Here is a 26,256-nt window from a genome sequence, read left to right on the forward strand (position 1 = left end):
GTAATTGCTATGTTGATTTCTCCAACCAAGTACTCTCTCTATGCTCATTAGGAACTTGTTCTTAATGAAATGCTCACTATGTCATTATTTTCCGCTACACACAAGTTACCAGTGCATTAAATGTTACATCAATTGTTCTATTTCTCTCTCTTTTCAAGTTTTGTCTATGCCAAACTAGCTAGGTGTAATTGCTATGTTGCTTTCTCCAACCAAGCACTCTCTCTATGCTCATTAGGGACTTGTTCTTAATGAAATTCTCACTATGTCATTATTTTCCGCTACACACAAGTTACTAGTGTATTAAGTGTTACATTGGTATCAGAGCTATTGGTTTCTCTTTTCCTGCTCAACAAGAGAGGTCCTCAAGCTTGCTACAAACGGTTGGTGTTATTAATTGCAAAAGAGTAAGTAGACTAGGGATTTTTTATCCTTGAAGCACGCCTACTCTATGAAGTTAACGGGATACCGGAGAGCTATGGTCTTAATAATGGAGTCCTATGGGGCTTGCCTATGGCTTAATCATTATTAAGCTATTAGAAGCTTGACAGGAACCAATGTTGTCTTGCTCTGTGAAACCCTCTCTTCTATTCCTTGCAATTTATAATAATCGAGCCACGGGTATAGATGCTTGAGTGCTTATCTTTGAAGGTAAAGAGGAGTAGCAACTAGGGCTTGAAGTGCCAAAGTACTTGTTGTGACTTGTTCTAAAGGGAGTGAAAGATTGGCAGCTGCAACTTCAAGACTGTTAATAGACCCGATAGCTATAGTGATCTGTGCTATTATGTCTCGATCACGGTCCCACCATTGGATTCATTCTTGACCTTGTTACTGACTTTCTCAAAAAGATGCTTGGTATCTTCCACGGGAGCAAAAATGACACACATTATGTGACTACCCATTGTAACATGCACCTAGTTGTCAAAGCATTGTATATACACATTGTATTTTCGTTGCATGGTGTGACCAATATTAGTTGATTATTCAAGGTATCTAATAATAATACAAAAAAGTTATGGGAACATTCATATCCATTGATATGTAATATGAGATCCACAAAACCTATAGCAATACTAATAGTTCCATTGAATCCGGTAAATGTTTTTTCCAAGGGGTGTAGGATCAATTTTGGAATTTGTTGCTACATATTCCAACTAATTGTATTCACATGAGATCAATGCATGAATAGGTAACATTCTGACTCCTAGCTTTACAGAAATATATGGATCCACATTTTTGTCATTGTCCTCAATGTTGGTAATCTAATAACTTTTGTGCTTCCTCTTTGCTACACATTCTCTGGCTTCTTGTTGTGCCTCTTGAATCTTGAGCTCTTGCTTCTTTTTCCTATTTTTAACTACATGTGTCCTTTTGAGCATGCATGTGTCAACGGCAAGTGATGTTTTAAAGCTTGCATCCACTAATCTAGTTTGCCATTTCCTGTCCATCCAATGTAGCAAGCTTAATGGCCCACTCGGTGATATGGAATGAATCACAAATGGTCCCATTCCATGCTTCTTTAATTTTTTGTTTTTTGCTTAAGAGTGTAGACAAGCACATAATTCCCTAGTGTGATGTCTTTGGACTTTACGCGCTTGTCATGAAACTCTTTCATGCATTTTTTTAGGCACATATTGTGACCACTGCCTTTAATTTAATTTCATGCAAATTTTCTAAGTCAATTAGACGGTCAGACCATTCATGTCTAGTCCATTCAAGTTTATTGGCTACTCCCAAGGTTGGAACCAAAAATTCTATGGGTAATATTGCATTAAGTCCAAACACCATGTTATAAGATGTAGTCCCTAAAATAGTTTTGTATGCAACTTTGTAATCCCAAATAGCGGAGTAAAACTTTTGATCCCAATCCAATCTATTGTTTTTCACAATTTTAGTGAGAACTATGCACAAGACTTTGTTGCTGCTCTTGGATTGACCATTATCTTGTGGGTGATACGAGGCCAATTTTCTATGTATGACAATGAATTCATCAAGCAAGTACTCAATGACTTCATTAACAAAATATGTCCCTCGATGGCTAACAATTTCTATAGGCAGATTGTACATGTGAAAACATTTTCATATAAGAATGTATTGTGGTGCATGCATCATATTTTTGTGTGGTTTTAGCTTCTACGCACTTGGTCAAATAGTATGTGACTACTATGATATATATTTTATGAGTTTCTGTAAGCCGACGGTGCTATGGGACCCAAAATTTGAACCCTACTTGGAAAATACACGTGCTCCTACCATCAGTCTCATCAGTATTTCATACCTTTTATGGGAATTTTTGTTCTTTGTTGACACTCATCACACCGCTTCACAAATGCTCCAGCATCCACGAAGAGTGTAGATCAATAAATTTTGACAAACATTATAGCCTTAGCCCTTTTATATATTGAAAGATGACCTCTCACTTGCTGTGAATGTGCTTTCCCCATGTAAGATTGGTATGTACTCATTTTTTGATGCACAAAGTGTGAGTTGATTATGCATGCACATAATTTGCAATTCCTAACACACATGTGTGCATCAAATTTCATACTAGGACAAAAACTCCCATTCTCATCAAATTTTGATACGTTTTGATTTTCCCATGATGGATAAAGTCCATCATGACACGTGCTTCCTTCAAGTACAAAGGAATATCAAAGGCTTTGATGCACAACTGCAAGATGCCATCCAAACTCCTAACATATAGTCATCCACTAAGTAGTTGGAAAGGATTTCTTTGCTCAATTATGCATCTGTCATCTATTTTGTCATGGTCTATTGACAATTGTCCTATAGACAAAACTAGGAATATATTATCACTCCACCTATGTATCATTTCTAGGTTAAAGAGATCAAACTCAAGCAAAATGATGAGCCATCTCACTATTCGGCATGTGTTGCATGGCTTATTGAGTAGATACAATAGTGCTTGGGTTATCCGCAAAGAAAATGAATTGGTTGGCTAGGAAATAATGCAAAAATTTCTTCATAACATAAACCATTCCCAATCCTTCCCTTTTCATAGTTGTGTAATTTTGTTTAACATTGTTCGGTTGAAGGCTAGCATAGCATATTAAAAATCCATAAAAAATCCATAACTCCCTCACCAGGTTGTGCCAGGATACATCCAATGGCAAAAGCAGAGGCATCTACATGAACATGAAAATTTGCTCTAATATGGTGCCGTGAGAATTGGTGATGATACCAATGGTTGCTTCAACTTTTAAACTAATTTCTCACAATATCAAGCTCAATCAAAGGTTACAATCAAACCATAGAGAGGCTTGGCAATGATTGCATACATGTAAACAAATTTTCAGTATTAACCACAATGTCCCATGAATGATTGGAACTCCTTCGCTATTTTTAGATGTGGCATATCCACAATCACCTTGATTTTGTCCATATGCATGGATATTCCATTTGTGGACATAATATGACCTAGGATCTTGTCCTACCTAACCATGACAACTCATTTTCTTGGATTCAGGTAGATTCGATAGGTGTCAAATTTCCAAACGCTTTTTAGGTGTTCTATATGGTCTTTGCATAACATTGAGTGCACAAATAAGTTATCCATTTACATTTCTAAAAATATATGCAAGCGCTATCTGAAAGCTTGATCCATGAGTCTTTGGAATGTGGTAAGTGCATTTGTCAGCCCAAATGGCATCAACCCATAAGCAAACATGCCCCATTGAGTCACAAAGGTTGTTTTGTGCTAATCTTTTGGTTTAATCACCAATTGATTATAACCTGAAAATCCATCCAAAAAATTGTATGTGTGCTTCCCCACTACTCTTTTCAAGACATGATCATTGATAGGAAGAGGATAACTATCATGGATAGTAGCTTCATTTACTTTTTTAAGATTGACACACACTCTTAACTTGCCATTGTTTTTAGGTACCACTACAATTGGGGATACCCAATCCATGTGCTCTATTCGTAAATGAACTCACCTTCCTTTAGCTTATCAATCTCGTCTTTGATTTTCTTTGCAAATGTCTCATTGTAAGTTTAATATTTTTGTCTCCTTGTCTTAGCATCACAATTTAAGGGAATTCTATGCTGACAAATGGAAGGATCAACCCCTTTCAAGTCTTTATAAGACCTCGCAAACACATCCTTATACTCCTTGAGCGTCTAGATCAACAATTCTTCCTTGTCAAGTGTTAGATCCATAGAAATATAAGAAACTTTAGGCTCTTTGCATGGCTTTGCTAGATCTATCCTTTTACCATTCTCAAGTCCAACATAAGATTTTCTTGGTTCAACCTTCTCCCTCATTGGTTGTTCAATGATGGTTTTGCAATCATGAATAGTGTACTTTTTGTAATGAGAGGATACACTTATTCCATACTTTCTCAATTCTTTCCCATTTTCATCATCAGTTTCCATTTTTGTTGTCCAAACCTCTCTAAGTGTGCGTTTCAATTCCCTATACTTCTTTTTTTGCTAAACTTTTGTCCATTTAGGTTCACTAGCTTGTCTTTGATGCGTCTTTTGGAGGTTTTATTGTTTGTCCCTTTTTTTGTTTCAATTTGTTTGGCTGAGAAGGTGTTGTTTCCTTTCTAGTTAACTTGTCATTTATGCAATCAAGGGCTCCCACTAGTTTCAAGTATGATTGTTTCCCTTTGATATATGGCATTGGATTGTTTCTCATCCTCTTTTTTGAGCGCTTATTTCTGTAACATTGTTGTCTTCTAGGTTTTTGGTTTGAAAAATCAAAGAATTGTTTTGATTGTGTTCAAGATCACTCTCATGACCTTCTAATTTTTCATTGTCTATGCGAAGATCCACGTACCTCGAGTATCAAGAGTGTCATAGTAACATTCATCACTTGATTCCTTATTTTTCTCCAAGATGTGGCTTGAATCAATTTCCATGGTAAGATCTCTAATAGAAATCTTGTCTCAGATACACAAACACTATACTTCAATCCCCACTTCTTGTTTCACCTCACCAATCTTGGTTGTTTCTCAGTGATTCACGCCTAGATCCACTCTAATCATGTGGAAAGGAACTAAGTCCAAGCCATTTTCATCACAAAACTTGGTAGCTGTGATCTCATTTGATGCACACATCTAAAGTGGCCTTAATTTGAGTTCACTCCAAGGGCTCCATTCTTTCTTTGAGAAAATGCTCCGTTATATAGTCTGGATCCTCAAATGGGCTTGTTCTCTTGCATTTGTCCTTGATAAAATTTTCATAGTTTGAAGCTCCAAACATCCATAGGTGAGATTTAGAGTTTAGCAATGCAGGTACTTTAAATTCTGTAGCAGTTGTAGAATTGAAATCCTCTACGGGTGTTCTCTGTCATCTTTGCATTTGTGGTCACTTAGGTTGATGAGTGTGGACCTGGTCTCCATGTGGCACAAGTACATATAATCATAGCTCTAGTCGTGAACCATCTCTAACTGGTGCATGAATGGCCTTCCTAGAATAACATCATAGTTATTCTTAGTACCTAAATCTACTATAGCAAACTTATGCTCATGCTTGATTCCACAAGAATTCATCACCACCTGTTCCAAAATACCAATAGATTTTGCAATATAGTCATTAGCTAGCTGCAAATTCATCCTATTTTTCCCAAGGTCATCTTTTCCCATTCCCCTAAATATGCAAGGAGTTCAAAGAACACAAGTTTGCATAGGATTTTCTTGGGGTGCCACTATAAAGCAGGACTATGGGTGGTACAAGTGAGGAGAAGTTCTTGCAGAGAGAAGCTTTCTCTTCTCAGGGCTTTTGGGGTTGACATCTAAGGGTTCATTATCTTACAAGAAATTTAATAAGCTGCCTAAGTGGGAGAAACAATATGTTTCAAGTATTCAAAGTGAATTGCAGGGATGTGTTGATGTGCTTGAGCTAGATGATATGATTTCAAGAATCTTTGAAGAGGTATCTTATGTTGATACTATGCCAAAGCTTGAGTAGATCAAGCAAAGCAGGTTACAAAGTGGAACTGACATTGTTAAAGTGCACTCAATGGACATGTATGAAGAACTAGACATATACACGGCACTTATTCATATTAAGGAAGATTTAGATGAAGCAGTTGAAGCACGGGTAGAGACCAAGTACAAGACGGTTGCAAGAAAGTGAGACCACTGGCTCCACCTCTACCAGAAGGAAGTGATGGGATGTTCAATGAAGCTTTTTGACATCCTATACTTAGAAATTAGAAGAACATTGGACACAAATTTACTAAGGAGACATTGGAGCAGTTGAAGATTGGAGAGGATGGTTTCCTCAATGAAGAGGAGATTAAATGCTTTCAAGGTATGCCTGAAAACCACGGTAAATATTTTTCTTTTGATCCAAGCAAGATTGGGTGTGTGGATCCGAGTGTTGTTTCACCTATGTTCATACTCATTGTTCCTCACATGCCATGGAGCTTACATCCCATTCCAGTTCCAAAATCTCACTTGCCAAAGATTATTGATTTGCTTAATGAGAAGATGCCATGGAGCTTACATCCCATTCCAGTTCCAAAATCTCACTTGCCAAAGATTATTGATTTGCTTAATGAGAAGATGCAAATGGGCATTTTGAAACCATCATTTGCACCCTACTACACTTGATGGTTCATTGTGCCAAAGAAGAATGGTACTTTAAGGTTCATACATGATATGTAGCTGGTTAACAAGGTAACAATCTGCAATGTGGGTATTGGTGGCCCAATTGTGAATGAATTTGTTGAGGCCTTTGCAGGTAGATTTATTTACTATATGGGTGATCTCTACTCTTGATACAATCAATCTTAGTTAGCTTTGGAGAGAAAGGATCTTACTACGATGCGCACAACTCTCATTTTGGTAAGGATGTGCACTCTACCACACGGTGCTACTAATTCAATAGCTCATATGATGAACGGCATGAATAAGGTATCAAGGGACTTTATTCCTCATGTGCCTTTCATTGATGATCTACCAATTAAAGAATGTGAAGAAGGGTCCAAAGATGAGGTGTTAGCAGCAGCTAACACATGCTACACCAATTATGCACCAAGCTATGGATGTGCTATTGTGCACAATATTTCCTATTCATTGTATAAGGATTTGGGATCATTTAGGAGTTCCATGTTGTATAAGATTTAGACAAAATGGCTCAACTTAATCCCATAGTTGAAGGGATTGAGGTCCAAACCTATAAAAGAGCCCTATGCTTAAAGAGAAGCCATTCTTGAGTAGTCACTCTTGAGTGTTCACTTTATGGATGGCATAGCCTTGAGCTTAATGCCCATGCTTAGAAGGCTAGTGCTAATCCTTTGTAATTAGAGTAGCTCTTCTTGATTAATCTAATCTCTATTTTGCTCATTAATCTAGCCTTCTCTATATTTCATTATGTCATGAAGTAGTTTTGCACTCTCATTATTCTAGATTTGAGAGAGGTAATGACTTCTTTCTTTGATCTTAACACTCTTCTTCCATGAGTACTTCAATTAGTTGATGACTCCTCTAATTCTCTTGATTAGTGTAGTGTGTGCACTATTCGTCATGTGATTAGATTTTGTGTCTAATTGTGTGCTTAATATGTGGAGGTTTAAGGGCCTTGAGCTTAATGTCACTTGTGTGTGATATGATTAGAGTACCTTGATTGGCATGTGATGATTGGGGAGGCCAACTTCAATGCAATTAGTGTGTGCTGAAAATTCAATCATTGGATAAGCCTAAATGCCAAAAATTTGGGCAAAGAAAGAGTGTGTGTGCCCAATTGAAGACCACTTGATTGAATGATTGATGGTCAATTGGGCCACCCAAATGCTTGTTGATTGTAAAATATGTATCAAATGTGCATGTAAACATTAGGGATAGGCCTAATTGCATGGCCAAAAGAGCTAATTTTGAATTTTGGTGCTTAATTTTTTATTGTGAGTATTGCTTGATTGGGTCAAATTAGTGTTAATCTTTGAGAAATTAAGCATGCATGCATTCATTCATTCATTCATGCTTGATTGAATATGCAATTTGAGCTATGTAATGTGAAGTCGATGGAATAATTGCATATAGTTTTGGTCTAAATTTGGGTGTGTGTGCCTACTCAATGGCATTTGATGTCCAAATTTGAGATGAATGATTGGTCTTGGTTACCAATCATAATGATTAATGGAGCTAAAGATTGGTGTGTATCATCAAAGGATTTGAGATGAATGACCCGATTGGTTCTCACTTGGGGATGATTTTAAGTGCACTACCATTACAATGTATGCCAAGTTCATTGGTATGGTCAAAAGTGCATTGATTTGTGTGTTTATAAGTACAAATGTGAGTAGCCATATAAACCAAAATGACAAATCCAATTGGGTTTGGATGATTTGAGCTATTGGAGATGAGAAATTCATATTGCAATGATTTTGATTGGTCTTAGAATGGCCAATAAGGGAATATATGCATTGTTTAAGTGTGCTACCCAAATGGCAATCAAATTGCATCAATTTTGAAATTGAAGCCCAATCTTTGTGCATGCATGATTTCCAATTCGTCTCATTTCATGTTGTGAATGCACGATTCATGGGCTCAAGCATGGATTATGATAGTTAGAATGAGGTCAAGTGTTTTATTGATAGAATATGGCACTCTTCATGAGAGAAAATGAGGCCGTAATTTTGTGCTTGTATTGCTAAAGTGGCATAAAATTGAACATATTTTTTTGTGTGCAAGCTCGAACATCAAGGTTGTATGCTTGATCCATCAATGACAAGAGGATTTTGTGATTATTATGTTTTTTGGGGAGTGTGCATGGCAAATGATTGCCATTTTTGGGTTAAGATATTATTATTGCAAAAATTTACAAACCTCGACACTCATATTTGTCCTCTTGCCATTCTCTTTATTGTATCATGTAAGAGACTCCCTCTCCCTCGCTAGTTAGCCGTGGGGGTTCACATTCAAAGGCCTTTGTCTCTGTGGGAACAAGATCTTATTGGTTTTCTCTTTTTAACATTTACACACCCTCCATTCTTGACATCATCTCGAAACTGGCTTGGCGCTATCTGCAAACTTGCATACCCTTTTTGGGCTCCCCTTGACCCACCCAAGCTGCACTATTTTTTAATCCAATGCCTTGTAGTTGCTCGCTTGTCTTTATCACATGAGCTCACCCACATGCTCCTACATGCTCATGCCCATAATCAACACGCCACAATTTTCTAGATCTCATCATTGTTCCCTCCCGACTTCTCGATGCCTCACCAACATCACACGCACGAGTTATGGTCTGATCATGGCCCTATCCTCCATACAATGCATACAGCACACAACCTGATCTTGCCTTGACTCCACTGAGTCAATAACCAGCCCACCAATATTAGGCGATAAGGTTGATTACTTAGCCTTCCTTGTATCCAATAATCTCATAGAGGGACCCACTGAAGGCATGTGGATCACTTTGTTCTGTCTCTCCAACTCAATAACCCTATGGATGACATCACAAACTCTTTGTTGTCGATCCTCTACACTAGTAGCACCCATTGTGGATTGTAGGACATCTAACCGACCCACGTGATAGGTGTGACTTGTGTATAGGTCGATTAGAGTTTCCATTTGTATTTCATACTCCAGTTCTCATTTAGAAACGCTCCATCTAGGATTGAGGTGCTAGGGTGTCCTTTGAACTAGATGCAACGTGGCTCTCAATGGGTTGACCCTAGTGGTTGCTAATCCATGAGCACTCAATTGCTCGACTAGCATGGATGTTGACATAGGGGCCTTTGCCTTAAGCTCTCTCCATTGCTCTACCTTGCGTAGGATCTCAATTTCCTTTTCCCTAGTCACAATGATATATCACTCAACCTCTTGCACTTCAGCAAGGCTTCTACCATCAGGTAATATAACCTTGGAGAGGAATAGCTCTGAAGAGTCACGGGGTCTAGTGAATGAAGTATTCACGTGCACACTCTCCAGGAGCATGGGTTCTACGTTAGTCATGAATGGCAAATTTACTTCCCCACTCCCTTCATTTACCTTGTTAGCTCCATGTTTGGAGCGAGTGGCTCTACTAAAAGTTTCCTTCAAGCGGCTAAGCACGCTCGGCCCGGACCGTGGGCCCATGGCATGCATGTCTTAGCTTTAACTATCATGATTAGGTATCGGGTAACCTTCCATGATGTTGTAGTCAGAGGAAGAGTCACTAGACGCAATATGTGGGTCCTGAGTGGTACTACCTTGGGTTCCCGTTGAGGGCCTAGAGCCTAAGGTGGAGGAATAATGAGTGCTCGCGTAAACAGAGATAATCTCTATGTGCTTGTCCTCTAGCACACAACCAAAGTGTAGGTGCATGTGATCTCAACACTCTGGAAGTATTGGCGAGTGCCCGTGAAGGCCGCTCACCTAGTTTTTTAGGTGTTTACAACCCAATTTTTTTGTTATTTTTTGTTTCTTTTTTTAAACCAAGCCACAAAATATGGCGTGTGATAGCTCAAAACGAGCGTCTTTGCTAGGGGGAGGTGCCATGCTTTACAGCTCCTAATTTGGTTATGTAAATCTCTCAGAATCCTAAAAATAGTATTTTCTAGGTGGGAAGAAGGCTAGAATTAGTAAGTCCCAAGGGTGAGTGTGAAGGGGATGGTGGAGGACTTGAGGAACTTATCCCGCATGCCCTCCCTTCAGTTGAGGTCCTAGTCTTTATGCATAAAGTAGTGTGTATAGTATATCATAAGATTGAGGACTAAGGCCTGGGTGGACTCGGGCTCGGGCTCGAGGGAATGACCCCGATCTCGATCCTTCCTTTTAAGAAAAGGTTTCTTTAATTTTCTTTCTGTTTTCGTTTTTTGTCTCAATATTTTTGAGCGTTTTTTTTAATTTAAATTATTTTTTAAAAAATCAATAAAGCTTTTTTTGAAGATAATGTTGCCGCGTAGACGACGAGCTTATGCGCACACACAAAAGCTCCTAATAGCTCTGTCTAACCTCCTTGCAGCTAACCCAGCTAATTACCACTAATTACCTTTGCTCACACATTCTCTAACACAGAGCTGCACACTCAAAGATAGTCAACTCTACTGCTCACTTTCTACACTATTATTCACTGTCTACACTAACTAATAGAACAAAACTGCTCACTCACAAAGTACTCAATCTACTCACAGAGCACATTACAGATTTACACCAGCTAATAGATCTATTAACACCTACACATTACATATCTTAGCAAACCTAACAGAAAATTTGCACATTTCAACAATAACAAATTCTAACAAACCTGCGCATTACAACCACTTAGCAAATCTACACAAACCCAGACAAAAACTAAAAATAGATGGAGAAAAGGCTTCCAGAGGTAGCCCTGAGTGCTCCTCAAGCTTTAGTGCAAAGCAGTCCTCGACAGAGGCACCAAAAATGTGTGCTTTTCCGCACGTGTCGAAGGCTGAAAACTTGTGTGCAAGCCTCGAAAGGCTGCAAGCACACAACTAGATAGTCCTAGCAAGCTCAAAGAAACAATGGTGTGTCACTCACTGCTCAATGCTTCCATCGTGAAGAATCCTGTGCTGCGAAGAACAAGGGCCGCCGCTGCAATGCTCTCTCTCTCTCTCTCTCTCTCTCTCTCTCTCCTCTCTCTCTCTCTCTCTCTCTCTCTAGCATACACACACACACACATACACACGTGAGAACACGAAGGAGAAGGAGACAGAGATGGAGCAAGAGCACTTATTAGCTTGCACCTCCAAGAATGAGGATTTTTAGGTCAAATGGACCTTTTATAAGAGTTTGATCCATTCACACATGGACGCCCACAATGGCCGGTCGTTGCAAAACTTCTGTAAAAATATGATAAGTGGTGCGCTTCTCATTGGCGATCACCTACACACCTATTGGACCAACAATCCCACTCCATGACTCAATCAAATAAATAATAAGGCGTCCATCGAAGGTGATAGGGTGTTTGTGAGGATTAACACTTTGACTAATGCACTTGTGTTCCAATTGCCTGGATTTGACCAACCATTCTTTTGTAGTCATTGATGCTAGTGGAAAAGGTATCGGTGCAGTTCTTATGCAAGATAACCACCCACTTGCATTTGAAAGTCGTAAATTTAAAGCCTCTGAATCTAAATTTAGTACATATGATACAAAATTGACTATTGTAGTAAATGTGCTGAAAATTTGAAAGCATTTTCTAATCAGTGCTAACTTGATTTTGAGGGCGAGGCATAAGGCTCTAAAATCTAGAGGAGCACCACTTCTCTAATGTGACTCTAGTGTCGTCGTGCTCCAAAAATATAGGAAGATTACAAACTCAAACTTTTGAAACGAATAATGACAAAATTAAAGGTGAAGGTTGATCGAGATGCACTTTAATTTGAACCTTCCAACTAGACTTTAATTTGAATTTGCACTTTAACTTGAATTTTGAGCCAGGGTTGACGCTTCAGGTTGACGACTGTCAGGAGCACTGGCAAACATATGACAAGTTCAGCTCCTTTGAGTCGTGAAGCTTTGTGGGACGATTGCATCAACCACATTGCGAAGGCTTTTTGTGTAGAAGAGCAAGGGTTGATTCGGTGTGAGACAAGCCGCGACTCTCAATACGATGAAGAAAGGGTTTATATATGTGGTGTGGTGCATGAGTTGTGTCGGTGGAGAGGAGAGGAACAAGGTGGAGCTAGTAGTAGTAATAGTAGCAGTTCAAGCACCACAATATTGCAGGGGGATGATCTTGCGATGTCTATGGTGGACTTCTAGTGATCTTCCCTACATAGTGTCTTATCATGCAGTGGGCATGCCGGTGAAATTTTGTGAAATGAGAAAGGGCGAGGCCGATAAAGTGGTGTGCACAAATTTGATGAGCATTGGGTTGTCCAACCCAAGGAAGAGGATGAGTGCCATGACATCGTTTTGGCACATGGCTCAACTGATGTCTGTGCTGGCGGACACATGTGCCGGGATGCGCAATGTGTACAGTGACTACAACAGGTGCCAGGGTGCAAAGCAGCAGCTGCAAGGCAATGAAGGTGATGATGTCACATGTGTGCAAGTGTATTAGAGTAGGAGGCGATGGGTAGCAGTGAATAGTATGTACGAGGTGTTGGTAGAGCAGCACATTCCCTATGCGGAATGGCTCTTGAGATGGGATGAGATGAGGTTGTCATTGGACTTCAAAGCCAAGAGGGTATCCCATCAAGCCTGCCTCCGTGGAGCGGCTTTTGAGGCGCTCAAATGGGTTTGCACGGCACTGGTGTCACTGCACAATATCTCCCTCATGCACTGCGACATAGTCTTCCAATAGTGACAATAAAACCTTAGTGGCATCGAAAATAGGTATTGGGTCTCTTACACACATGCGAATGGTAATGGCAATGGTGGAGCTGCAAGTGCAGGTACGATGAGTGCACCATTGAAAGCAAGGTCCCTTCTCTACCAAACTTTGCTCTCGTATCCCACTTAGATTATGGTTTGAAAGAGGTGTTAGCGTGAGTCACGATGCACACCATCTCACCAGTGGGTCGTGCTAAGAGGCGCTAAATGTGACTCATGATGAACACCATCATTAGGAGAACATTCTTTCTATAACTATAAGGTGACTTCCCCCACCAACACAATGCCCTTTTGATGTGTCAGCTACTAAGGGTTGGGAAGGAAGCTTATAGAGAAGAGCACCTCCACATATAAAAATTGAGAAGATCTCTACCATTTTCTAAGATGTTTTGAGCTAGCACTAACCCATGAGGGTGGATGCCAAGCTTATAATACCTTAACTCAAACCAAGCAAGCGTAGGATTGGTACCTATATGTGCGTAAATGAGGGGGAAGCATGGAGGCTTTGTGGGATTTGTACCTATAAGCAAGCATGGACGCTCGAACTTAAGTTCGAATCTCCATGCTTGTTCATGGTCATTATGTATGTAAATGAGGGGGAGGCATGGAGCCTCCATGCTTGAGGGGGAAGCATGGATGCTTGCAAAATTTGTACCTACTAGCAAGCATGGAGGCTCTTAAGTTCGAGCCTCGTGCTCATTATGTATGCAAATGAGGGGGACGATTGATTCATGCCGATCACATGCTTGAATGAGGGGGAGGCTTTCTTTTAGGGATTTAGATGAACTCTTTGTGTGAAGTCTCTTAGCAAAAGGGATATTGGTACAAAGTGGGTTTGCAAGTTGAAATGTAAACCTAATGGTAGTGTTGAATATTGTAAGCATAGACTTGTGGCAAAAGATTATACTAAAGAGAATGGCATTGATTTTGATGAGACTTTTTCTTGTCTCTTTTTGTAACTACCATTTATAACGGTTGGGCATTGAAAACTCATAATGCTTGGAATGATGGAAATTGAGAATGAATCTAACTAATGAAGAAACTGTATAAGGAGCTAAGGACTACTTATTCATGACATGATTATTAACAAGACAATCAAGACGAACAATAGGAGATTGATGCATAAAAGTGAGATAAATTTTTATTGATTGAAATGGGATTATACATGATGTTGTATACACGATGAACAACATAATTATCAATAAAATCATACTTGAATGAGATGGTGAATGATGTCATGTGAAGCATAGAGGTAGAGGTAGCTCCCACACTAGGATTATTACATGGCTTGTTTCTAATAGCCCCTCTCCATGTGAATGTAATGGAAATGGCCTATGAACTTTGAGAATAACGGAATTAGAAGAATTAAAGAGAGCATTTTTGTGAGATTACTTTGAGAACATAGAGGGTGAACTTAATTAGAGGTAGCAACATAACCATTATACTTAATTAACTTGGCATGAACAATACTTTTGTGAGAGAGAGAGAGAGAGAGAGAGATTAGAGAACTTGAGAACAGTTGAGGATCGGATTTATGTGGAGCTGGTCCCCCCTCCAATAGGCTTTTGTATTATAGATTCTTCCCTAAAGATAGACTTGGTAAAATAAAATCTTTGTGTTCCTTGTGACCTTGGTGATGCTATGAAGATGGAAAGCTTCATGCGTCACGAGCATAACATAAACTTTGTAAAAGCATTAACCATCCCCGGCCTCAGTCCCAAGGCCTCAAACACCTTCAAAGGTGGAGAATGAGGGTAGGGAAGAGGAAGAAGAAACATTCATAGAAGAAAGAAATAGTTCCTCACTTATCATTACTCTTCTTGCTTAGCATAGCATAATAGCATAGTAATGAAGATGGAGAAGATGGCAAGCTTAAGCATTGAAACATGGCTCTTGGTTGGATTTGCATTCCATAGCCAAGAGTGTTGGTGTAGGCTCTCAACTTCTCAACAAGCTTGGAGAACAAGATGGAGTTCTTCCACTTTCACCAAGTGAGAATGTGTGAAAAATGAGTGTGTGAGAGGGTGTATATCCCCAAGCACACCCCTTGCTTTACTTGGTCGACGCCTCCTTGTAGCTCAAGCTTGAAGCTCATTGGACCCCCTCTAAGCCTATCCAATCACACGCACACTGCATTTCAAGCAACAAGGGTAGCCTTTGCGCAAGTGTCCTCCTTACCCCTTGAGAGAGAGAGAGAGAGCTTGAAAATATCTAGATATTTGTTGAATTGAACTAGAAGCTCATTGGACCCCTCTTTAGCCCAGCCAATAGGATTCAAGCACACCATGTGGCTAAGCATAGGGAGAGTCTAACATGTGTCCATGTGCCCCTTGAGAAAGGGGGTGCCCTTTGGGTGAGTGGGAGGTTAAGTCAAAGATTCCCCTAACTTTGGGGCTTCCCCCTCCTTTGTAGGGTCTCTTTTTGACTCAAGCACCTTACCCCCCATGCATGGGAAGCTTCTCAAGCACCTTCCTCATCAAGCATGACAAGCACCTCGAGCACCTTCCTCATCAAGCACGACAAGCACCTTAAGCACCTTAGTCGGCAAGCACGACAAGCACCTCAAGCTTCGGTCGGGTTCCCACCTCAAGCTCAGCCCTAGCTTGCCTAAGGTCAAAGGACTTTTAACACTAACCTTTGGAGGTCTTTAATGAAGCTAACCCTAAGGTATTTAAGTTCCATTAGATGCACGTTGCTCTTTGATAGACTTCTCCTTTTGGACCCCTATTGAGATGTAACCATCTCTCCTCTTGGTCCCCTGTTGAGATAAGTCTAGGAGCACTTATTACACGTTGCTCTTTGGTAGACAATCTCGTTTTGGACCCCTATTGAGATGTAGCCATCTCTCCTCTTGGTCCCCTGCTGAGATAGGTCTAGAAGCACATGTCTCTATTCTAACTCTTGTTCCCGTTTATTATCCCACATTAAATGATCAATTTAATATGAGAAAATCATTTGGGTTAGCTAGATATTAGATTCTGTGACAGTGAATGTCCTATGTGAACAAGATTTTGATTTGTGTATGGGTGTGAGAATCAACTTATGGTATTGGCCCTTTAGGTTTTGACATTTTTATGACAGTGAATGTCCTATGTGAACAAGATTTTGATTTGTGTATGGGTTGAGATTCAACTTATGGTATTGGCCCTTTAGGGTTTTGACATTTTTTGGATCATGTGGTGTAGTTACTTGACATTGAGTTTGGACTTTTGGATCAATTGTTATGGTCATTTGACATTAAATTTTGGCTTGAATTTATGATTTTAGAGGAGAAAGTTTAGGATGTGAATTTTGACTCTAGTGCCTCCTAATAAACCTACTAAACTCATCCCAATAACTCTAAGGTTTGCTTCAAGATATGAAAATGCATCTTATATAGGATTGGCTTCAAGAGATGGTCGTGATTCTTTTGCTTGTTCCTCTCCTTACTCAATATGCTAGCATGGTTCTTTGGCTTGATTTTGACACATGTAGCTCTTGGGTAGCTCTTTGGAATGACAAGAGATTCTTCTTCTAGATTGATGGCTCAGACATGGTCTTTAACTCCTTATTCAATTCTCTTCTTGTATGGGCTTTGGTTGCACTTCCTTGTTCATGGACAACTCTTGTGCTTTGTATACCTTTTTTTTTTCGCAACAATTCAATAGGATGTAGATCCTTGTAGATAACTTCTTTAGGTATGCTCAAAAGGGTTTGATTGATCCTTATGGTTTGCAAGTTAAGGGCTAATTTGCAGCTCCTTGGCCTATAAAAAATCTATAGATCTATGAATAATGTTACAACACAACCTCAAAATTCCTAGAAATTATGAATCGTTACCTAGATGCATAGCAATTATTTTTGGATTCAATTGGAGTCCTTGATTTAGCAAAACGGATATCCAGAGCTCTGTTGGTCATGAAAAGACCCCAACAAAAAATTTACTAGCTATCCTTAGGGCTAACCTAAGGCAACACTTCTTGTAGAACCTGATACAAGGTATGGTAAAAGAAAGAGCTTGTAGAAGCTAATAATTGGGCTAACAAAGAGGCTAATTGGCTAAATTAATGCACACTTTATGGGATAATGGGGGTCTAATATGCATTCCCAACTAGAGGACTTTATTAGATGATGCTAATACACATCAATAAGAACTAACTTCTATTAAGATAGTGGTGACTGAAGGTATCGCCATGAACATATTTGTTGTTAGTAAATTCAAAGGTCTTTGGTACCAATTGAGTATGAAGCTAACTAATGAAGGATCTAATGATCCACTTATTAATGGAAAATTTATTAACAAGGGACTGATACATAAAAGAACGAGAAACTTTTATTGATTGAAATGGGCCTTGCATAGGCTCATGTACATGATGAGTGACAGAGTTAATGATGTCATACTAGGAGAACATAAGGAATGTTGTTCATGAAGCAAAGAGACAGAGTAATTCCCATACTGGGATTTTTACATGAAATGTATAACAATTTGACATAAAAACTACACTTTTGAATCGTGACAAGCATGAGGCAGGTAAAACAAGCTCCTCCTGCTTTTTGTATGAGAAAACACATGCTTAATTGATTGCACACAATTTTTAGAATAGTCCACTTGACAACACTTTGCATGTTAGGCATGCAAATATTGTTTTTTTTGCCATTTTTCTTTATGCTAATGGCATGTTAATGAAATAACCAATTTGATGAAGGTATTGTTTTGTCCTAGACAATGTATATCGAGACAATGCTATGTAGATTTGACCATAAGAACTACAAGCCTATCAATACTTATATGGAGATAGGTTTAAAGCTTAGTCTTTATGATGCTTGAGACAACACGTAGATGATTGCCTTATTTATATGTGATTACAAGGCTAGATGTTTAGTATGTAGTCTCACAAGTGAGCAAATTTATGCGTAGCCTAGGGTCTAAGAATTTGTAGATGTTAAACAAATCCTCCACTTGCTCTAGCCCAAGGGGGTATGATAGCTATGTGATTTACGTGATTTTATAAGGGTTGATTGCTATGGCACGTGCGTGCCCACAATTGGTGCCTTGATTTCTCCCAGGTAACTCATGCATCTTGTTTTAACAAAGAAGCACCCTATTATGGCTACTTCTAGTTACAAAGTTGAATACAATGTGGCTTTCACATCTACTTTTGAATGCATTTGGCCTAGAGGCCTTATGATTGATTTGGGCACTAGAGTGCAATCTGGCCACAAGCCCTCATTGAAAGTGAGACACATTATTGTTGTTCTTTGTTCAAACGACGTGCTACTAGCTGGACTGAATGAGAAGCACACTGCTAATTTAAGAATGATTTGAATGTTTCCCTTGAGATGTCACACTTAGGATTCTTGCATTGTTACATGGGCCTATACTTTAAGTGGTGTGATAGGTATATGCTTTGTGCCAAACAAACTCTATCGAGACAATGTTGCATTTGCATAATTCGACTTTGAGGACTATAAACCCATGGATACTCCTATGGAAATAAATGTGAAGCTTACCCTTCATGATGTCGAAGACTACTTTGATGTCTTTTTCTCTCAACAGACCATTGGCTACCTTGTTTATGTTTGCATTACTAGGCCAAGAATTGAATACGCAGTCTCATAGGTGAATAGCCCAAGATTTAACTATACTAGGATTTTGCTAGTCGAGTATACATCTTGGTGTTTTATCCAAGAGGAAATCATTGATGTCCGCTTCAGATGCTTTTTGGGCTCATATTGGGCTAGTTAATATCAAACCATCAAACTCTGTACACCATTAAAAATAACTAGAGATAAATCTTAATAGATAAAAGGCTCTTATCAAAATTCTATTATGATTACTTCTTGAGCCAAACTTGCAAAAACTAAGAAGGATCCAAACTTGGTTTTTGCCATCCTCAAAGATGATCTTGTTTTGGGAGCACTAAACCTGATATGTTGGATTCTCATTGCAATTTTTTTGGAAAGAGGATGGGCCTTGCAACCACAAAGGAGGAAGTCAAAACCAAATGTTGGCATGAGAATCAACATTGCTATATACTATTCTCCTTAATATCTGCCAACTTATTGGATTTCCCTCTAAACATCGTGCACGAGTGGACAAAGCCATCATCTTGCACCTTATTAATAGTTTATAATCGAATGGGTTCATCAAAATTGTGGACTTGTCTTGTCTTTATACAAGTTTTGCTATGTTAGGTCCATTTGGTTTTGTTATTATATCCTACAACATTGAATTCTTGAACATTGCCAATATGTTTGATTTTGTTGAGGCTTTAGAGTAAAGGGAATGAAAGCCAAACTTTGTGATCATAAATCTTGTAGATGGCAGATATGCAAGGCTTGAGGAGCTAATTCTATGGAATGCTCTTTTAGCACAATCTAAAAGCATATTTTAAAGCCCTTTATTGCCATTTAAAAGATATCCCTTAATGTCTTTTTGAGATAACCTATGGAGCCAATCTCCCTATTCTCTCTACTTACATGTAGTATACTCTTTGACCCAATGGTCATGCCATTAGGCTTCAATGTGGAAGTTCGAGGCTCAAGTCACATTTTTCTTCATCGATTTTGTTTAGTGAGAGTGGAGTCAAAAGCATGCGATCAAGCTATAGAATACAAATTGCATTACAATGCACCCCCACCCAAAATTTTCCTTCTCTTGAGTTTTCAACACTTGTCAACGAATAGATCTTTGAGGTATATTGAATTGTTTCTACGATGTTAAAAGCTTGTCTTCGCTTCTTTGCTTCTAAGATGGCGTGCAATATAGTAGCTTCACGATGATGAATCATTGGACCACACAATGAACGCGGCTTTCCTACAACGCCAATGTATCACGATGTGGGAAGAATCTGGAGGTTTGCACTTTACCATTATACCACCCACAATGCTCCAGTTACAAAAGTGCGTTCTTCTCTAAGAGAAAACACCCTTATTGATTGAGCTTATCCCCTTGTATGCAATTTGCACCTTTATGAGAACAATCTAGCCTAGTTCGCACTCCTTTCAGTGTGAGATAAAGCACTGAGGCACTAGGGACCCTTCCTTGATGCACACAATGCCCTCGCAAGCACAAGAGTTTTGACATCATACCTGACTTGAGTGCTCATCTTCTGTTCACATTTGAGCTTGTTTTTCTCAAATTTGTAGCTCGAAGCACTCCCTTCATACCTCTCTCTCTCTCTCTCTCTCTCTCTCTCTCCTAACCTTATGTTGTGAGCTCTCAATTGCCAACCTCATCTCCAATGTCAGGCATGTGACATGTTTCATCGGGTCCCATGATTTTTTGACCATAGAGGGCACTCGTATCATCTCCCTCTCTCTCTCTCTCTCTCTCTCTCTCTCCATTTACAATTTTGGATGTGAAGAGGGGAAGATGGCGGGTCTAAGAATTTCCCTCTCCGGCAGCCCCGCTTGTGGGTCGCCCAGACGGTCATGGGTCTGCCCAGTCTGCAAGGTACAATTTCAGCTGCTCAAGAGGGTTTTAACTTGAAATGTACAACCACAAACAGGTTTTCTCACGCAGATTTATGGGCATGAAGTACACGTTTAGGTTTTAAAAGGCATTTTTTTCGAAATGGACAACCAGGTTTCTGGGTTGCAGAGAGCTCCATTTTTTCTGGCCAGGCCAAAAAGGCAGCAGACACATCCATCACCACAACAAAATAGTATGTGCATTGGGTGGTTCTTCTGATGAAGGTAAGCTTGTTCTCTACTGCCAAGGTTTTTCAATCCTGTACAATATCCCGTGAAAATCCTGTAATAATTGTTGAGAGGAAATAGTTTAGTTGTGTTTCTTCTCTTACTCGGTCACGGAAAAAATTGTAAGACGAGTTTTGCGCCTTGTGCTAATCCCATTCATATTTCCTCTGCACCTGTGTATGTATATGTGTTCACAAAGTGAAGCCTTCACTCATTCTAGTTTGGCTTATTTTGTTATTTTTTCTGCATCATGTTTATAGTGATGGCCAAAACTGCCTTGGTCTCTCCCTCTCTCTATTGTTCCATCATAGGAGTGCTCGCTCAGGCCTTAGTGTTATTTGCTAATGCCTGCATGTGTTTAAGTTAGTCGTCTCGTGTATGTACAAGGTGCGAGCCCCGGCATCTTTCAGGGGCAGATGATAGGGGGTGAGGGTTGTTTTGTGGTTGTTCGTTGCTGTTTGTGAGGTAGTTCTAGTCCATACATTGCCATATATCATGCCAGTCTTGCCCAAATCGCGTGTTGATGCTGTATGGATATAATGCCTGGGCCCGTGCCACATATGTTTTCCCCCTTAATGGCGTGATTATGTGGCCCTTCTTTTGGGGTCATTGTGGCTATTATTCCATATTCCACCTTCTATGCTGTGGGGCAAGCAGTTTGATCGCCAAAAGCTAACTAGGGAAATCTTGGCCTGGTAGAAGCAGAGATGTATCTGGTGAGTGCCTAGGGTGTTAGAAGGAGCCTATCACTACGCGGATGTAGAGGAGCTGGAAAGCCATTCAAATGGTACAGGTGGTATATAAGAGGAATTTAGGATATACCACATTGGTGGGTCCATATTTCCGAAGTAATCTTGCCCCATGTGAGGTGGAAGAAAAGTCGTGTACGAGGCCAATTCCTCGAAACAAGTATATGACGCTCTTCAATGAATAGCCAGGTAATTTAACGCATTGAGTGTGAAGGGTGTGGAGAAGCTCTATTGATCTGCCAATGAGCGTACTAGCTGTTGAAGGCTCATGGTATGCAAGCAATCAGTGTTTTGCACCACCCATAGTGCCATTCAACAAATAGTAGAGAAGATAGAATCCTTCACAAAGCATGTATAGTAGCCGATTGCATATCTAGAGTGTCGCTTCTATATCCTAAGTGCACCAACATGAAGAGTGGATCCTTAGCTTCTGCTCAAAATAAGATGAGAACCAAAGAAATTTTAAAATCTAGGAGACGGCCTCAAGTCTTAAAACCATAGTGAAGGTCCACACATACATATAGCATACCATATTGAGCATGAGGGCTATATGTATTTTTTCTTCCCAACAAGTCTAATGCTCTCTCTCTCTCTCTCTCTCTCTCTCTCTCAATAGTGGATCAATCTAGTTGAAGACCAATATAACTCTATAGTCTTATCTTGAGAAGGGACAATGGAGGCGTATGTATTGATTTAATTCATTTCTCTCTCTTAAGAGCAGTTCAACAACAAACTTCTCTTACCTACATCCTTTGTGGAGAGGATGAATAAGATAGTGAGTGAGATGGCATTCCCTCGCTTGCATCATGCCCCTCTCCCTCCCTCTTTTTGAGGTGAAGCAGTTGATTTATGTAACCACTTTCGGCGAATGGTCGGACAAAAAATAGTGAATTACCACAATTTGCAACTCTTAAAACACTTTTACTCTTCTAAGCATCTGATAATTGAACAAAACAAGAGACTGAAGAGAGAGATGACAAAGATTGTGAAAGAGAATCGGTCGCCTTGAATCGCCACTATCGACGCCCCCGGTTGGGGATTTGTCTATTGATTGACCGTGTACAATTGACGGCGGGAATTTGCAATTAGTCTTCTTCAAAGTCGCAATCTGTATGTACGAAGTGTGTGCTTAAACTATTCATTGAGTGTGTCAGTGCACACAATATGCTCTTAAAATGGCTGGCGCTCAAAAAGCAGCCCAATAATTATAGTTTGCAAGAAAAAAGCCCCCCCCCCCCCCCCCTCGGTTCCCCCCCTTCTCCAAATTTGCGATTTGCAATAAAAACAGCTTATGCTTTTTCTCTATTGTATGAGAGTGTAGGGAGAGAGAATCCTCTCTCCTGCCGATGAGGAGAAACCTCACCCTAATGGAAAAAGCTTTTGGTATGTTATGTGTATGGTTATTGGATGCAACATGGAAGTGGATGGTGAGGGAATTCATGTTTTTTTAGCTCTCATTGTAACAAACTTGGACACTCTAAGTCAAGATTCTACCGCGACACAGCAGAGGTTCACTTCAAAACAGTTCACAATTCACAATTGATTCGACACGGCCCGACGGAGTTCCGTTCCTAGAGATATTGGCCCCAAAGACTGGCGCCCCTTTCGGTATTTCCTTTTGTATTAATCTGAGTTCAAAGTACAAGAGAGTGGGAGGGTTCTCACTCTCAGACTCTATGTCCAGATGCTTTGAGTTGTGAGGGGCTTATATTTAAAGGTTACAAGGGATGCCCATAAGCAAAGCCCGAAAAGCAGTCAATTTTTAAAAGCCTCTTAAATAAAGCAACTGGTCCAAAAGCTTCCCCAAAAACAGCCAGCATAAAATTCAGCTTGCGCAAAAGCTGGAATTCTGTACAGCCTGCTTTTTCCGTACGCACTGTCACGTCAGCAGCTTCGCGTGAATTCCGCCGCATTTTTTGGAATCTGCCACATCACCCTGTCTCCGCGGGTGCTGCCAGCCGAGGTGTGTGTGTTCTCTGCTGCCCCACTTATAAGTGTGTCTAGGGCCATGATACGTCACCAGTTTGTGACATACCCCCCTCTTGAAAGCATTGTAATCGCCCTTGATTACGCCTGCAAAACAAACAAAGGCCATAAGCTGTTTTAGCAGACACTGATTGTTAGTACCCACGCTCTAGGAACAACACATCTAGCACATGTACCAATCGACAGTCATCAGAGGATATCACTGGACATCACAGGACACCACATGGCAAATCACATTCAACAGTCATTCCAATCTCAGACTATGATTAATCGGCAACGTATTTAGCAATCGCATCTAGATCCAATGGGGACCTCACAGATGCCCGATTAACTAATCCTTATTGCAATCATGTCTATAGAGATTTCACACAAAATGCTGCAGTCATTTCGTCTATCACTTCCTGCACTTAAACAAGTCAAGTACAAATCAGTATCATACTATCGGGAATTCCAAATTTTAAAGTCATTACAGCAGAATAGTGTCAACTCACAGTATCCCTGAAACCCAATAGGGGTACCAAACCTATTCTTGATGGTATTCTTGTTCAGTGCACGGTAGTCTATGCACATACGCCATGAGTCATCCTTTTTCTGCACCAACAACACTGGAGAACAGAATGGAGATGAACTGGGCTGAATCAGCCCCTTTTCTAACAGCTCCTGTACTTGGCTCATTATCTCTTTCTGCTGAGCCGCACTAACCCTGTACGGAGGCTTATTTGGTGGGCTACTGCCTGGCACCAAATCTATCGCATTGTCCTCGGGTCTCTCTGGCGGTAATTGAGACGGTAATGAATCGGAAAAGCAGTCACTATACTGTTGTAAAAACATTGACCTTTCTTTATCTAACACAGATAAATTTGATTCATCACAATCTGACACTTCACGTGCAAAAACCAAGTACGCAGAAAGATGCTTTTTCATTACAGAAGTAATAGCAGAAGCTGATACAGTGGGAATAGACTCCCCTTTAAGCTTTACATCCGGAATGTGAGTCTTTCCCCTGCTCTGTACAGTGATCTTTTTGTTGTAGGCATCCATGATTCCCTGTACACGAAACAACCAAGGAATACCTAACAACACATCACATCCGTCCAGTGGCATGATATAAAATTCTTCAGCATCTACATAGGACTGGATATGTAGAGGCAGCTTTCCAATGATGGGTGTCACAGCCTCTGTATGGCCAGGACATGCCAAACCTGCCTCTGCTGTATACCCCATCTCTTCAGGTCTGATTCCCAACTTTGAAGCCAATTCTGGGGAAATAAAGTTGGCTTTGGCCCCTGGGTCAAAGAAGATAAGCACTGTTTGATCCCTGACCTTTCCCCATGCTCTGCAAAGCTCACTTGCATCTGAATTTGGCTTGTCACCCACCATATCTGGCACTAGACCAGCCATGGGCTTCTTTCCTTTCTTGTCCTCCTTGTCTTCAGAATCAGCTGGCCTTTTCTTTGTAGGACAATTGTAAGCAATGTGGCCAGGCTGCTCACAAATAAAGCATTTGTTCTTTGTCCTCAGGACCTTCTTTTGATGGTATTCTTGTTCAGTGCACGGTAGTCTATGCACCGCCATGAGTCATCCTTTTTCTGCACCAACAACACTGGAGAACAGAATGGAGATGAATTGGGCTGAATCAGCCCCTTTTCTAACAGCTCCTGTACTTGGCCCATTATCTCTTTCTGCTGAGCCGCACTAACCCTGTACAGAGGCTTATTTGGTGGGCTACTGCCTGGCACCAAATCTATCGCATGGTCCTCGGGTCTCTCTGGCGGTAATTGAGATGGTAATGAATCGGAGAAACAGTCACTATACTGTTGTAAAAACATTGACCTTTCTTTATCTAGCACAGATAAATTTGATTCATCACAATCTGACACTTCACGTGCAAAAACCAAGTACGCAGAAAGATGCTTTTTCATTACAGAAGTAATAGCAGAAGCTGATATAGTAGGAATAGACTCCCCTTTAAGCTTTACATCCAGAATGTGAGTCTTTCCCCTGCTCTGTACAGTGATCTTTTTGTTGTAGGCATCCATGATTCCCTGTACACGAAACAACCAAGGAATACCTAACAACACATCACATCCGTCCGGTGGCATGATGTAAAATTCTTCAGCATCTACATAGGACTGGATATGTAGACGCAACTTTCCAATGATGGGTGTCACAGCCTCTGTATGGCCAGGACATGCCAAACCTGCCTCTGCTGTATACCCCATCTCTTCAGGTCTGATTCCCAACTTTGAAGCCAATTCTGGGGAAATAAAGTTGGCTTTGGCACCTGGATCAAAGAAGATAAGCACTGTTTGATCCCTGACCTTTCCCCATGCTTTGCAAAGCTCACTTGCATCTGAATTTGGCTTGTCGCCCACCATATCTAGCACTAGACCAGCCATGGGCTTCTTTCCTTTCTTGTCCTCCTCGTCATCAGAATCAGCTGGCCTTTTCTTTGTAGGACAGTTGTAAGCAATGTGGCCAGGCTGCTCACATATAAAGCATTTGTTCTCTGTCCTCAGGACCTTCTTTTGCTCTTCTGACTTGCGAGGAAAACGTCTTTTCCATTTCTTTGCCGGTCCCTTTTCTGA

At 40.3% G+C, this 26,256-nt stretch overlaps 2 pseudogenes across 1 annotated transcript in view; both read left to right on the forward strand.

Moving 5' to 3' along the window:
• The first annotated feature begins 12,528 nt into the window (after nt 1-12,528).
• LOC147464743 (crinkler effector protein 8-like) lies at nt 12,529-13,224 on the forward strand (annotated as a pseudogene).
• A 7,368-nt stretch (nt 13,225-20,592) lies between these two features.
• Nucleotides 20,593-26,256, forward strand: part of LOC147464744 (protein CHAPERONE-LIKE PROTEIN OF POR1, chloroplastic-like) — a 38,203-nt pseudogene continuing 32,539 nt past the window's right edge. The window contains exons 1-2 of the transcript XR_015188620.1: nt 20,593-20,688; nt 20,821-20,930. The product of XR_015188620.1 is annotated as a protein CHAPERONE-LIKE PROTEIN OF POR1, chloroplastic-like (transcript). The remainder of the gene's footprint in view (nt 20,689-20,820; nt 20,931-26,256) is intronic.

The sequence above is a fragment of the Adiantum capillus-veneris genome, chromosome 1 (genome assembly GCF_014529385.1).
Source record: "Adiantum capillus-veneris isolate H3 chromosome 1, ASM1452938v2, whole genome shotgun sequence".
Lineage (NCBI taxonomy): Eukaryota > Viridiplantae > Streptophyta > Polypodiopsida > Polypodiales > Pteridaceae > Adiantum > Adiantum capillus-veneris.